The sequence below is a fragment of the Carassius auratus genome, unplaced genomic scaffold (genome assembly GCF_003368295.1).
Source record: "Carassius auratus strain Wakin unplaced genomic scaffold, ASM336829v1 scaf_tig00026259, whole genome shotgun sequence".
Classification (NCBI taxonomy): Eukaryota; Metazoa; Chordata; class Actinopteri; order Cypriniformes; family Cyprinidae; genus Carassius; species Carassius auratus.
In genome coordinates this window covers 412,391-427,294 of record NW_020525500.1, presented here as the reverse complement: position 1 = coordinate 427,294, position 14,904 = coordinate 412,391, and the positions used below count along the sequence as shown (strand labels likewise).

At 36.6% G+C, this 14,904-nt stretch overlaps 1 long non-coding RNA gene across 3 annotated transcripts; it reads right to left on the bottom strand.

Annotated features, from left to right (window-relative positions):
* Nucleotides 1-8,200: 8,200 nt before the first annotated feature.
* On the bottom strand, nucleotides 8,201-11,819 carry LOC113078651 (uncharacterized). 3 transcript variants are annotated; one of them, XR_003281585.1, is made up of 6 exons: nucleotides 11,178-11,819; nucleotides 10,931-11,055; nucleotides 10,425-10,517; nucleotides 10,138-10,249; nucleotides 9,453-10,028; nucleotides 8,201-8,861 (listed from the first exon to the last, which is right to left on the bottom strand). It is a non-coding gene; the product is annotated as an uncharacterized LOC113078651 (long non-coding RNA). The 3 variants fall into 3 exon arrangements; XR_003281584.1 differs by having other exon boundaries at nucleotides 10,138-10,268; nucleotides 11,178-11,448; XR_003281583.1 differs by having other exon boundaries at nucleotides 9,453-10,268.
* Nucleotides 11,820-14,904: the final 3,085 nt, after the last annotated feature.

Sequence of the window (14,904 nt, the reverse complement as noted above, 5' to 3'; positions counted from 1 at the left end):
AGATCAAGTGTACAAATTATGATGAATTTGAGCTCCTTTTAATCTGGAGAATTTTCTAAAAAAATGACTTTTTTTGCATGATCTAATGTTTCATGGATTTATTAATAAAAGCGCAAAGGGAAACTAAAGTTATTTGTTGCGCTGTGCCTGTTGGGTTTTATGTGTTATAGCAATATATTTGGATCTCATCCATGGATTACAGTATCTCTGGGCTCATTTTAATTGGGATAATTTTCTGAAAATAATGATCTATGCATGATTCTTGAAGCTATGAATGAAAACGAAATGTGAAGTATCGAGCTGTTTTTCTTTGCAGCCTCAGTGCGCCAGTCTGCTTTCATGTGTCACAGCTCTATGAACGAAATCTTTGGATCTGATCATAGGATCTATGCATGTTTGGTGAAGTTAAGAGGCACGGGACTGAAACCTCTGATTTTTTTTTCTAAGATATATTACCTAAGTTTTTTTCTATGTGTTATATCTTTATGAAATATATATTTAGATCTAAATTATGTTTTATGGTGAGTTTCGACTGTGTTTAATCTGCAAATATTGACTTGTCTTTTTTATGATATAGCCTATGCTTTTTCATGAAGTTATCAGTGGAAAGCCTACATGACAGCTACCACAGATTTTTGGCTAAACTACATGCTCTCTGTGCAGTTTTATGTGCATTATAAATTTATGAGGAAAATCTTTAGATATAAATGACAGATAGTTTTGGGCTCTTTTAAAAAGGAGAATATAATCTAAATGCTGGTGCATAATTTTACACTGAAATCTTGTTTTATGAGGTTACAAGTGAAATGGTGACATATAGGCCTATTATTATTATTATATGGGTCTGGGGTTGACTTCTTTTACAAAACTCGCTCTAGTTTATTCAAAGCCTCAAAAAATTTCTCAGTGGTGCGACTAAAAAAAACTCTGAAGTCGCACCGGTGCAACGAGCCATTTAAGGGGAACCCCTCGAGCCGGGCTTCGATTGTTCAGATGTGGGCCGGGCCTCCAGTCTGTTTGACTTCTTCTTACTTTTATATTTTAGAACTGCTGAACAGTTCTGCGTTCAAATAATAGGCTTAAGAAGAAGATATTTTAATTTACTAATAAACTAGTGTTTTCTGAATCTGTATCACAAGAATGAAGTTGCTGTCACGGAACAGAGAGAGAGAGGGAGAGAGAGAGAACCCAGGAGGCTAATGGCAAGTTAATGCTCTTTTAGTAGAAATAAGGCAAAGCCGCAACGGCCAAAAAACAAAGGCAGAGTACAGGGATAATTCCTGGTCAAAACAATGGAGCCTAAAGTGGCTGGTCTGGGAAGCCTGTGATCAGCGAGACAGGTTACAGGTGAGGCAGGGGACCCCTCGTTACTCCTCACGGCAGATAACTGGGGGAGAACAAGACAAACAACAAACAGTCCATACAAAACTCTCCAAACGACCTCACAAGACTAGACAGGACAGGACTTGACTAGACTAGACTAGACTAGACTAGACTAGACTAATGGTCTGTAGAAAAAGCACAAAAACGTCAGAAACATCTAAAGTGGTTAGTAATAATCTAACAGGGAATGGAAAGAGACAGAGCTAGAAATAGAGAGCCTATGATAGGAGATAGAGAGCAGGTGAGCGGAGGAGAACGAGGAACAGCTGAAGATGATGAGGGTAGAGATAAGTGAGCGCAAAGGAAAAGAGGGAACCAGCAGATGGAGACCGAACTGGGATCATGACAATTGCAATCCCGACTCGTCATCTCCTCATTAGAAGCGCTTTTAGAGATAAGTACATCTTTATGGGTTATAATTATAATGAAAGAGTTTTTTTTTTTGTTAAGTAGTTATTTAAAGCTATATTTATGTATGTATGTATATATATATATGTATATGTTTTCACTGAGTTTCGGTTAATTTTTTTACTCCTATTAAAGACAACACGGCAGAACGAGCAACTGTTTTGTGTATACAGTTACGAATAATGTATTATTTTTACCTTTTATAAGCAAAAATGATGGCATATCCAAGATAAAAAATTGCAAGTGATCATGCTGCCGTCTCCCTGTTCTGAAGCATCTCCTCACAAATGATTGGATAGCTTACATTTATCTGGGTCTAACAAACACTGTCATATGCTTCAACTGTTTTATATCTATAGATTTTATTTTAGGCAAGTCGTGATGATTTGAGAAGGCTAAATTCATCAAACATATAGGCTCACTGTCTGCCGCTGGCAGCTTGGTCGTTACTTAAAAAAACCTAAAACTTATATTTAACAAACATAAAATGCTCCAAACGCTTTTCTAACTTAACTTAATAAAATATATTATATTAACAAAATATAATCACTTTTCTATTACATATAAAACTGAACTATTTTAATAGCTGATCCAATAAGTGTAAGCTGTTTAGGGACTGTTCACCTGTTCAAATCAGACAGGTTTGTCTGATTTGTCCCATTTTTTTTTTCAGACACAGTGGAAGATCTGATAAGAATCAGTGTAGATGGCCAAGTCTGGAAGATTTTGATGCTAGAGAGAGTGTGGCCAGCTGGATTAGCCAAGGCCAAAGATCAAGAAGGCCAAACTACAGGAGTTGTCCATTTGAGGGGCATGTGACTGCAGTGGAGGATAGTCCATAAGACATTGAGCCATTATATGTTCAGTTTGAAGCCCTTAAAACCTTAATTTAGATTTTCTTTTTATTTCATATATATTGAGATGTTTCAGGTTTAAATTTCACCTCAGTGAAACACTTTAAGCACCAAAACTTTTTCAGTAAGTTACCTTTCTTGTAGAAATGTACTTCAAATACATTATGTTAACCAGATTGTTAGTTAATCTTTTAGGCTACAAGTCAATATTGTTTATATGGACAGCGATAAAAAAAAAAAAAAAAAAGTGGACTTGTAAGAAAAAAGTTAGGCGCACTAGTGTAACAAGTGCAAAAAATTAGCCTAGAGCCCTGTTGTTTTATTCTACTTCATGAGACCTTTCAGATGACATATGTGTATCCAAGTTGTGTGATATTTTTATAAATATTAGAGTACATGGCAAAATGATGATTATTATTTTTTTTTCTCAGCACTATTTTGGAGTTGATCAACATGCTATATGCATTGTAATGCTCAGACTCTAAGCTTTCAAATGATTTCTATTTTTTATTGATTTTAATTCAGCAGTTTGAAAAATATGATTAGTAATATTGTTGCGTAGGGGGGGGGGGGGTTGACGGTGGTAGCAGTAGAATACTTCTGTCCTGACCCTAGTACAAGTTTTCATTCTAATCCTGAAAGTCTTAAATGCTTATGTCTTATAACATCACCTGTGTCCCTAATAACTGATTGTCTGATGAGTGCATCGCTGAACAAAAAGTGCAGAATTGCTGAACAAAAAAAGAGGTTTCAATAAGTGCCACCTGCTTGGCGATAGCTGTAAATGTAAGGACAATAAAAGCTGTTGATTCCTGAGATGAGATGATTGTTTTCTAAAGACAAGACAAAGACAAAGACAAAGATATTGATTTCAATGGTTTGTATATCTTAAACCTGAATTGACTGCTTACCTCAATTGTAACTATTTCCCCCACACAAATGTTAATGCTCGATGCTAACTTAAGTCTTATACTATCACAAAACTTTTGAAACAGATACTTTAACTAAACTTATGTATGTCCTGAGATATTGAATATCAAATAAGATGGATATAAATAATTGATCTTGAACACTATATTTTTTCTTACATTTTGTCAGTTATTTCTCAGCAGGAGAATGTGCAAATATATATTTTTTAGTTACTGAAAGTCAGAGTTGAGCAGGAAGTAGTTACTAGTAATTTAGTTATTTTAATAATATTGGAAAATTTAAAATTCTCTCGATTAAAATGAGCCCAATTTTACAATAATCTGTCATTCAGATTTGAAGATATCAGTCATCGAATTATAACAAAACAAGAAAAAAACTCCAAATACACACATATGGTTTTACCTTTATAACTTCATGAAACATGCTCTGATTGTGAAAAATGGCATATCATTATTTACAGCCGATTCTCCAGATTGAAATGAGTCCAAAATCAAAACAATCCATGATGATCTTTCATATGTAAATAATACCTAAACCCATGAATCAGTTGGAGAGCTCTATTAAACATTTGACAGAACGTAGTGTTACAACCCCTTGGATCAAGGAGTAGCAACATGAATAGAGAGTCCATACAACATAATCAAATTTGCACAAATATGTGTTTTAATCAGAAAACAGCCATAACCACATTGAGGTAAAACATAAAAAAAATATAAAGATACAAAAACACAGCATCAAGCCTTGGACTGGAGAGCGTGAGAAAGTCCGCCTGACCACCAAACAGCAAGACCAGCAAAGACCAAGCCCCAATCTCCTTCCCTCCAGAGGGTAAGAAAGCCAGCATCTTATAGGCAGCATGGTTAATCACAATCAATTTTCCACACCTGCATCACAGCACTTAACCTAAAGACACAAAAAGTGTTACCCCATGACACCTGCTGGGCAAAATAAAATACTACAGCCCCTTGGATCGTCACAGTAGATTCAGACTATAACTTTTGACTCTCCTTGCTATATTCGTGGAGTTATGAGTTGGTATTTTTGTGTATGGCACTCAGAAAGCAACAGTATTTAAATAGTATATTTTGGCGAGTCAAGAGCTAAACAAAAAGTCCTGTTTCATTACAAAATACTGTAACTTTTATAAACATTATACTATCACCAAAAAATGTCAATTAATATTTATTAAAAAATAAATATTTCATAAAACTGCAATTAAATTATATTATTTCTATAGTCTATACAAAAAAAAAGACAAAATAATAAGGCTGAATAAGCTGATCTATAGCATGTTAAATGATGGTTGCCTGTCTGTGAATGGTACACCCCTCTAAGCTCACAGAAGTGGTTTGACCCAAGTCCTCAGCAGCCAATGACATTGACCCGTTCAAACTGATTTTTAACGCGTACTTCACGTGTACTTCACGTGTATTTAACACGTGAAATACACGTTAAATACACGTTAAGTACGCGCTGATTTTTAACACGTAAACAACACGTATTTAACGCGTTAAATACGTGTTGTTTACGCGTGAAATACACGTATTTAACGTGTTGTTGACGCGTTAAAATTCACGTGAATTTGACCCTCTTGGCCTTCCATAGCGGAGGCAGCGCGCAACTGAACGGCAGATTTTGGTCAGAGTGCTCTATAATGGGTACGTTCGCATTGCTTTATTTCCCATTTAAAATACATTTAAATAAAAAGACTAGGCAAGAAGCTTTTTTAATTAATAATTTAATTGTTACTTTTGTTGGATCTTTGTTTTGCTGTCTTTGTTTTCCGTGCAGTACGTGTTGTTGATAGAAGAAAGGCCATCGCGCTATATTTGTTATTAAGGAGACTAAAAAGACCCAGACTTTGGGTTCATCCCATTAACCGACGTAGGAGAGAACATGATGCATATTACCATCTTGTCACTGGGTTTGTTTGCAATCAAATTTACCAAAAAAACACCCTGAAAACCAATTTAATAAACGGTTTTAAATTATGTGTATTGTAAATGGTTCACAGCGTTGACTTCCTGCTCATCTTGAAATCAGCATTTACTTGTTTATTATATTTGCATGTATCACCTGCTTTTGTTATTTGTGTGCTTATGTGTAATTTAGAAATTGTAAATAAATGGTTCCAATTGAATCAATTTTGAATCAAATATTGAGTTGTTTGCTCGTGTGCCAGCGAAAGCGTCAAAAACACTATAAAATTAATTACCATCTGCAATAAGAGCCGCTGCAACTTCATCCCATGCTTTTTCCTTCTCCTGCAAGTCTTTATAAACTACATTGTGTGGATCATAAAGAACTTGATATTTCTCAACTTCCACAATGAGACGAGTGTCGTCCATTATTGTCTTTCCAGGTGCACTCTGAAAACCACCGCCTGTGACACCACGTGCTGTTGTTTGCACGACATCCGTTCTTCTGCCAATACATAGGCCTAGTTAAAAGAATAGGACAACTACTAATAATAAATAAATCTCCAAGGCTAAGCTAGCAATATAAATTATTTAAAGTTGTTTTTGTATTTCGGCAAAAAAAGTCTATTTTTGGATAGAACTGTAAGTACTTTAACAGATTTTGTAAAAAAAAAAAAAAACACCCTATAAAAATAAAAATAAAATTATAATAAAAAATAGAAAAATATGTGGTTTTAAATATCATACATTTTTTATGTAATTTGCTAAGAACACAGTAGATATCATTAATGCAAATTTTGTGCAAATTTTCGTTCAAGTACATGTGTATTTTGGCCATGGTCACTTTATCTTCTATACATATTTTTTTATATTAATTTCCTTTTCGTAACATACTCTAGTTCTTGTTAAAACACCCTAGATGTGCTTTTTTTGTGCAGTTAGAGCACTTTTTGTGTGAAATCATATTTATTTTGTCCATCAAAGGTGTACTTTCACTTTAACTGAGCGTCAGCAGCGCTGCAAAAATAGACCCAGCGCTGAAACGGGTTCACACCGCAAGCTGCAGCAGAGCAGAAGCAGCGCGTATTTTTTTCGGTGCCTATGTTAACAGATGAGAGCGTTCACACCGCACGCAGAAGCTGCGCGGCAGAGCGTTGCAGAAGCAGAGCAGAAGCAGCAGTGCCGCGATCGTTTCGGCGCTGGGTCTATTTTTGCAGCGCTGCTGACGCTCAGTTAAAGTGAAAGTACACCTTTGATTGACAAAATAAATATGATTTCACACAAAAAGTGCTCTAACTGCACAAAAAAAAAGCACATCTAGGGTGTTTTAACAAGAACTAGAGTATGTTACGAAAAGGAAATTAATATAAAAAATATGTATAGAAGATAAAGTGACCATGGCAAAATCTGTTAAAGTACTTACAGTTCTATCCAAAAATAGACTTTTTTGCCGAAATACAAAAACAACTTTAAATAATTTATATTGCTAGCTTAGCCTTGGAGATTTATTTATTATTAGTAGTTGTCCTATTCTTTTAACTAGGCCTATGTATTGGCAGAAGAACGGATGTCGTGCTAACAATCATAAACAACAGCACGTGGTGTCACAGGCGGTGGTCTTCAGAGTGCACCTGGAAAGACAATAATGGACGACACTCGTCTCATTGTGGAAGTTGAGAAATATCAAGTTCTTTATGATCCACACAATGTAGTTCATAAAGACTTGCAGGAGAAGGAAAAAGCATGGGATGAAGTTGCAGCGGCTCTTATTGCAGATGGTTATTAATTTTATAGTGTTTTTGACGCTTTCGCTGGCACACGAGCAAACAACTCAATATTTGATTCAAAATTGATTCAATTGGAACCATTTATTTACAATTTCTAAATTACACATAAGCACACAAATAACAAAAGCAGGTGATACATGCATATATAATAAACAAGTAAATGCTGATTTCAAGATGAGCAGGAAGTCAAGGCTGTGAACCATTTACAATACACGTAATTTAAAACCGTTTATTAAATTGGTTTTCATGGTGTTTTTTGGTAAATTTGGTAAATTTTCAAACCCAGTGACAAGATGGTAATATGCACCATGTTCTCTCCTACGTTGGTTAATGGGATGAACCCAAAGTCTGGGTCTTTTTAGTCTCCTTAATAACAAATTTAGCGCGATGGCCTTTCTTCTATCAACAACACGTACTGCACGGAAAACAAAGACAGCAAAACAAAGATCCAACAAAAGTAACAATTAAATTATTAATTAAAAAAGCTTCTTGCCTAGTCTTTTTATTTAAATGTATTTTAAATGGGAAATAAAGCAATGCGAACGTACCCATTATAGAGCACTCTGACCAAAATCTGCTGTTCAGTTGCGCGCTCCCTGCTAACAACATTACGTAACTGTTACGTAACTGCGACGTAATCTGGTGACCAAAGTTTCGTCGTGGCGACGTAACTGGCAACCGGAAAAGTGAAAGGTGCGTATACGTCGCCACAACGTAACTTTGTGACGTTGCCAGAAAGTAACTGCGACGTCGTGGCAACGTCGCGGATCGGTGGTCGTGTGCTGGTAATCAGTTGGTCATTTTTTTTATAATTATTCTATGGGCGGACATGCAGCAATTGAACCTAATTTATGTCCTCATATGCCCAAACTAATTTAAAAGGATGTTTCAGCAGCTGTGAATGATGAATACTCAAAATGAATTCAGTTAATTTATTAACAAGCAAATATGAACAGTAATACACCCAGATTATTAATAAAAACAGGATATACAGCGACATATGAATGAAAGCATTCAGCCCAAACAGAAGCACATAGATTGTGATATATTAATAATAAATACATTTCCATATATTTAAATATCTATACTCTTCTGTAAGCATCCAGGGTCAAAACATTATGCACAAACATGCAAGTCTTAGTAAGCACTCAGCACATTGCATTTAAATATTATCATTAACAATAAACACATTTATCAACTAATCACAAGCTCCCACAATAATACATCAGCTAATCACACCCTTAACCAAACCACTACAAATAATTCATTGAAATTAATATCCAATAGCTTATGAACAGATGTATTATACCAAATCAAGTTTAATGAATCTCACACCTATCATACAGCATTATGGCCAGTTCACACTGCCACAAAAATATATCTAAATATATATATAATATATCTTACTTTCTCTATTCTTGCAATATTCATGTGTTCGTGTCCCTGAGTAATATCTGCATCCCCCGAAGTCTGAAGAGAACACAATATGCTAGTAGACATTAATCCTTGTGAGATAGAGGTCTGGTGTGGAGGTGGATCTGGAACTGACTTCTCCTGATTATCTGTCTTCACAAACTGCCCTGAAATACAATTCAAACATTAACAATGATTGTTATAAATGTAATGTAAGGCTCTTACATTCATAATGCTCATTTTGGAAATATAGTTAATCTCAGTAATATGCAGCATGCACGATACAAGGAAGTAACTACACTTTGAGGTATGATATCTATATCAGTAAGGCTACCTTTAAGGAAAAATAAAATGAATAAATTAAGTTGTGTTATGCATTCAAATAGTTAGACATGCTAAAATACAGAATACAGAAAAAATAAACATTTCATAGGGCCCTAAACATGTTTTTTTTTTTTTTTTACTTTTAATAAATTGATGTGAAAATTAATGTTCTACGAAAAAGGAGTAGAGAAAAATGAAATATTTATTTTATCATTGAGGATTTCTTTAAAAAAAACACCTCCGACACGACCTGTCTGATGGGGCTCATGCTTATAACAGTAGTTTGGTGGAGTTTAGACTAATGCTAAATCAAAAATGCCTATCAAAATTAACACTGGAACAAACACAATCTTTATTGATTGGACAACACAAGTACTTCTATTTGAGCGTGTAGAACAAAAGTCATCATAGCAGTTATTTGAGAATTGGCTTACTAGTCACATGGAGCGAAGTGTCCTGGAGATGTTGTCCAACAGGAGATCTAAAAAGCCTAGGATGCTCCCAGAAAAGATCCCAATTATTAACAAAAAGCAGTTTCTGTTCTTTACACCATGACAATAACCATTCGTTTAAAGCAAAAAGTCTGCTGAACCTTTCATTTCCTCGTCTATATATGGGAAGTGGTCCTGACATGATGATCATCATGCAGGTGATGTGCTGTGCACCGTCTCGATCAGGCTCCTGAAGTCTCTCTTCAGTGTCTCCGTCTGCCGCAGCATTGTGTCGTTAACGCCGGCGTGAAGCATGTCCACTCCGATGCTCCCCTCACCCTTCAGGATCACGGAAATCTGTGCAGAAATATCAAGAACATGAGCACCAGGGAAACAGTGAGTGTGGACTTTACCTTCAGCTAACATAGCACGAACGTGCCGGACGATGGAGTCTCCGATGATCACAGTGTTGTGTTCTGTCTCGCGAAGTGGAGCGAATTGGGTTCTGGCGGAGATCCTGAGGACCGGAGGCGGCAGATGGAGAGAGGTCGTCGCCCAGGGCCTGGTTCATGTCTTACACTGTGAAATAGGGTGAAGGACATCTGGGAAGATGGTGTCCTGGATACACCGGGCCTTTGCAGAGAACCACAAAGAGTAGAGGTGGTAGTAGGGTTAGCTGTATACTTACCCTGGACTTATGAGCATCAACCCCTGAATATTTCCAGCACAGCTCTCCACTTGCTCATCTGGGCCTGCTTCTCCACGATATCGTGGATCTGTTTCTTCACGGCCTCCAGCTCCTTATTAGAAATAAACAAACTAGAGAGGGGAAATGCAGAAAAGAAAAATAGTAATATGGAAAACATACAAAAACATCTTAAGATACCGGAATTCACATGTTTAGATTTTAAAGATGCATGATGATATATTGTAAAAAATAAATATGAAGTTATTTAATAAGCTTTCTCGGATCACCTGTGTTTTCTATCTCTGTCAGCAGCTCCCATTAGACATTTTCTTGGAACTTCCCCTCTGTTTTAGAGGGTTTTTAAGACACTCCTGAAATCACTGTAAAAAATGTTTTATCAATATTTGTTTACAATGATAAATCAGAACAAGCTTGAAACAGTGGTTTGAAATAGTTTCAGCCCATTTTAGACCGCAAGTGACGTCACTGATAGACGCTACAGTGCAGACTTTTAGGTTAAATTAATTAGCTTAACTTTACTTCATTTATCTATTGACAAATTACCATCAAAAACATTTACAAAGCAATCAAAACCGATCCTTTACGCATAAGAGGTAATTAAAAGCCCAAACTTTCATTAATAAGAGCTCAAATCTAATATGCTATAACGTTAATTATGTTTCTATGCTAGCATTTCAAGACATTTCAAGAAAAATACCATAATCACAGAGGTATAAATATTAATAAAAAGTACTTAAAGTAGACTGTGGATAATATTAACGTGTTACTTAACAAATCTGTCGCAGTTGTTGGCCTTTTCTTTGGTATAACAGACGAGAAACAGAAAAAATGTCAGACCAGACGAGTCCTCTCCTCCAGGCAGCTGATGTGTACGCGGTTGCCATGGTAACTCAACGGCTAGAAGGCCAATAAAAACAATAAAATAATAAAAAAAGGTTTTAGCGACGTTAGACTTTTGTTTTTACTTTGTTTTATACATTTTATCAACCCACTTATTTATTATAAATTGTAAGACTCACCTCAGAAAGCTAAATTCTCCTGTCAGACACAGTTGAAGTGAAAAGTGCGTTAAACAAACGCGCTGTCCTTCTGATACAACAGTCTCTGCTGCAGATGAGATGATGAGCCAGTCTGTGTCATTATTTCACGTTATAACTCCATACGAGATAGAAAGTTTCACAACTCTTTTCTTGTCAATACTGTGCGCGCGGTGCGTCAGTTGTGGAAGCGCGCGCCTGTATGTCACGTCATTAAAAGCTTAAAAGCATGTCCTGACTTGTTGAAAATAAACATATTTTATCTTTAAGGAACGTTTAATCTTGTGTCTGAAGTTTAATCACACTTTTTAAATAGCTCTATACTCAGAGCATATAAAGACCGTACAAAAAATATGGTAATGATATTACGTGCATACGACGTTGTAGTTACGTTGCCAGTAAGTCATGAAGTTACCAATATATTACCAACAGAGGACCTATCTGGGACGTTCTTGGTTATCTGGTCACGTTGGAAGGACGTACTGACGACGTTGTGAGTTGGTAATGTGATGGTAATAAAATTACGGGAATGCGACGTCGTAGTTACGTTGTCAATTGGTAAGTCATGGAATTACCAAAAATTACCAGTACGTTACGTAACTGTTACGTCGTGTGTTAGCAGGGCTGCCTCCGCTGCCGGTGTGAAAGCAAAATAGGCGCGCGCTGCTTCTGCTCTGCCTACCTGCTGCTAACGCGCTGCTTCTGCTCTGCTGAAACTTGCGGTGTGAACCCGGCCTTAGCGTTCATTTGAGAGGCTTAATTGATTAAATATGTTTTAGGCTACTTGCTGTCGGCTCGGCTGTTTAACGTTAATCGTCATTTTTTAAAGAAATGCTTCAAACATTTTTCTAAACTAACTTGATAAAGCAATGAAAAGAAACACAAAACTGACCCCCTTTTTAATTGCTGCAAATAGGGCAGGCTTCTGCTGTGTAATAAAATAAATAAATAAAAACACGGGCTCGGGCCGGACTCGGGCTGATAATTCTGATGAGCTGTCGGACACGGGTCGGGCCTGAGCGTCTCGGGCCAGGGCCGACTCGGGCCTAGATTTGAGGCCCGTGCAGGGCTCTAACGTACAGCACTTTAATTCCCCAGTTTCTCCAGAAATACAAGTGGCTGTTGAACTGGATGAAGAATAGAGTAAACTTTATTGTTCTTATATGTGTGTCTGATATATGAATAAAACACGTGTGCAAATTGCATTTGATTAGATAGTTTTTGCTGCTTCCATAGACATCAGTGTGTATTTTACAAACTACCAATGTATTGTTTTACTAGTGTATATTTAAATGTATGAAACCTAAAATAAACATTATGTGGTTGAAAACACTGCATATTAATTGTGATATATGACAAGCGCTGAGCGCGTCCGTCTCTCAGTGCCAGCCAACGCGCAAAGCTGTTTGTGTTAGCAGATTGGAAATGTCTAAGTATCTTACCAGAAGTTTAAAATTATCGTATTTGGAAGAAAATTGTCGTACACGAGTCAAAATAGTTATTTATCTATTCTAAACCAACAACATTTTGACACAACCTGCAAATTATCCCAATAGATAAGGCGTATTGTTGGATGGAAGCAGTGATACAAAATACTATCCCATTATTTTCAGTGACTGTCTGCGTCGCGGAGCATATTAAAACATATTAAAATTATTTTTAACACTTGCTTTGTTGCTTCCATTGAAGAAGGAATTTAGCTGTTGCTGCATCGTGCAGTTAACATATGAGCCGCCGTCACCGGAAGACTGCGTGTTGCCAGATGTTGAAGGGGTTCTTGCTATCATGGACCGCAACTAGTGCTCGTTGGCTTTAAAGCAGGGCTCTCTCCTGCATTCTTAACACACCCTCAGGCGCACACGAACGCATGATGCTCTAGGCCTATCAAGCATCCGCTCAACTCCACTACCATCTCACATATAACACTTCCCTACTGGGCAAATGCCCAGTGGCGGTGACCCCCTGCCTTAGGTTGTCCCCTATTGGCCAGAAGAGGATCTTACCCGTCATTGAGAAATCACCTCATGCACACTGGTAACCACTCTTTCCCGTTGCAACATCCTCAACAGTCTTCTTCCAGAATCCAGTATTTCCTGCAGCTTAGGAAAGGTGCACTCAAGAACCATGAGAGCCATTGACAGCACCTACTAGTGTTAAAACATTGAAAAAGGTTAATCAAACTAATATTTAATCGCTAAAATCAATTGGATACCTCCAAACTATCATGCTGAGATTACTCAGTGAAGTTATTTTTCACACCCGTCCATTCATTGTAATTTTATGTTGCTTCTGTAGCTGCAGCCATCAGGCCCTGTATGATGGTGAAGACTAAAAATAAGACAGATAAGTTACTGGTCATAGAACAAATAGCAATACAACTGTTTAACTATTCAAAATTATTACATCTATAGGTCAGGGTCTGTATTATGATTTTAAAGACCTCATGTCTCTTCAACAATTGCTCCTAAATTGTTATTCATTATTTTTATAATCTCTTATTTCTTACATGCATTGGGCAGTTGAACATTTAACTACCAATTGCCCTCTTAATGCATTAAATCTGAGCTCTTTTTATCATGTGACTCACATCTCAGTGCCTATGATTTGACTGAAACACTGTGCTGTACTATAAATATCTTATCACTTAAACACAGGCTCAGATAAAGGCATTTTAGCTTACTTTGAATAATAGAGAGAGAGAGAACTCTGAGGGATTCAGGACTCGTAACAATGCATTTTCATTCATTTTTAACATAATTTTCATCATACTATCATTTTACTCTAGCCCAGTTTAAAACTTGTCAGAAACTATATGCATTTTAAAAATAAAATTCTTCATATTTGTATTTTTACTTTATTTTCGCAACTCAAATGTTTCTCAAAGTTCTTTGCAGTCATTAAGTTGGCTTGAGAAAGCCAACTTATTGAAATCCTATTTAAGTTGGCTTGAGAAAGCCAGCTTACTGAAATCCTATTTAAACGTATTATGTTGGCTTGGCAACAAGCTATTTAAACTTATTTTTATTATGTTGGCTTGGCAACAAGCCAACATACTGTTATGCTATTTAAACTTCTTCTTATTCTTCTTCTTCTTTTTTTTTCTTATTATTATTTTTCTGACAGAAATTCTGAACGCTACTCCTCCTAGGGCTTTAAAGCCACAAGCCCCAAACTCGGCAGAAACCTGCGGGATAGAGCGGTGCTGGTTGCTATATCTTTTCAGAATGATCAGACGTAGTTTTTTTTTTAATTAATTTTTAAATGTCAAAATACATTACCCATAGACTTACATTATCTGAGAAAAATTGCGCCCCTAGTTGCAATACCCGAGATTAAGGGAGGAGTCGGCAGGGTTTCGTTTCACTTTTAAACCGGTTAAAAATACCAAGTAAATAATACAATTTCCCTCAAACTGACAAGCTAAACCAACATATCTGATTATTACAGGGGTCAGGGCTCATTAATAATTGATTTCTAGGCAGAGAGCAGTCAGAAAGATGAGAGAAGAATCACTGCTGCTGTCTCCACGGAGCTCACAACGAGCGAATTCATTCTTATTTAAGACCTTTTAAAACGGCGATTGCACGCAATCCACACGTTAGAACACACCAAGAGCTAAATTCAGATGTTTCTGAACTGTTTAAAGTAATAACATGATATATTCGCGGCAGCGCAACTGCCCGCGAGGTCGCGATGTATTTCTCTGAAC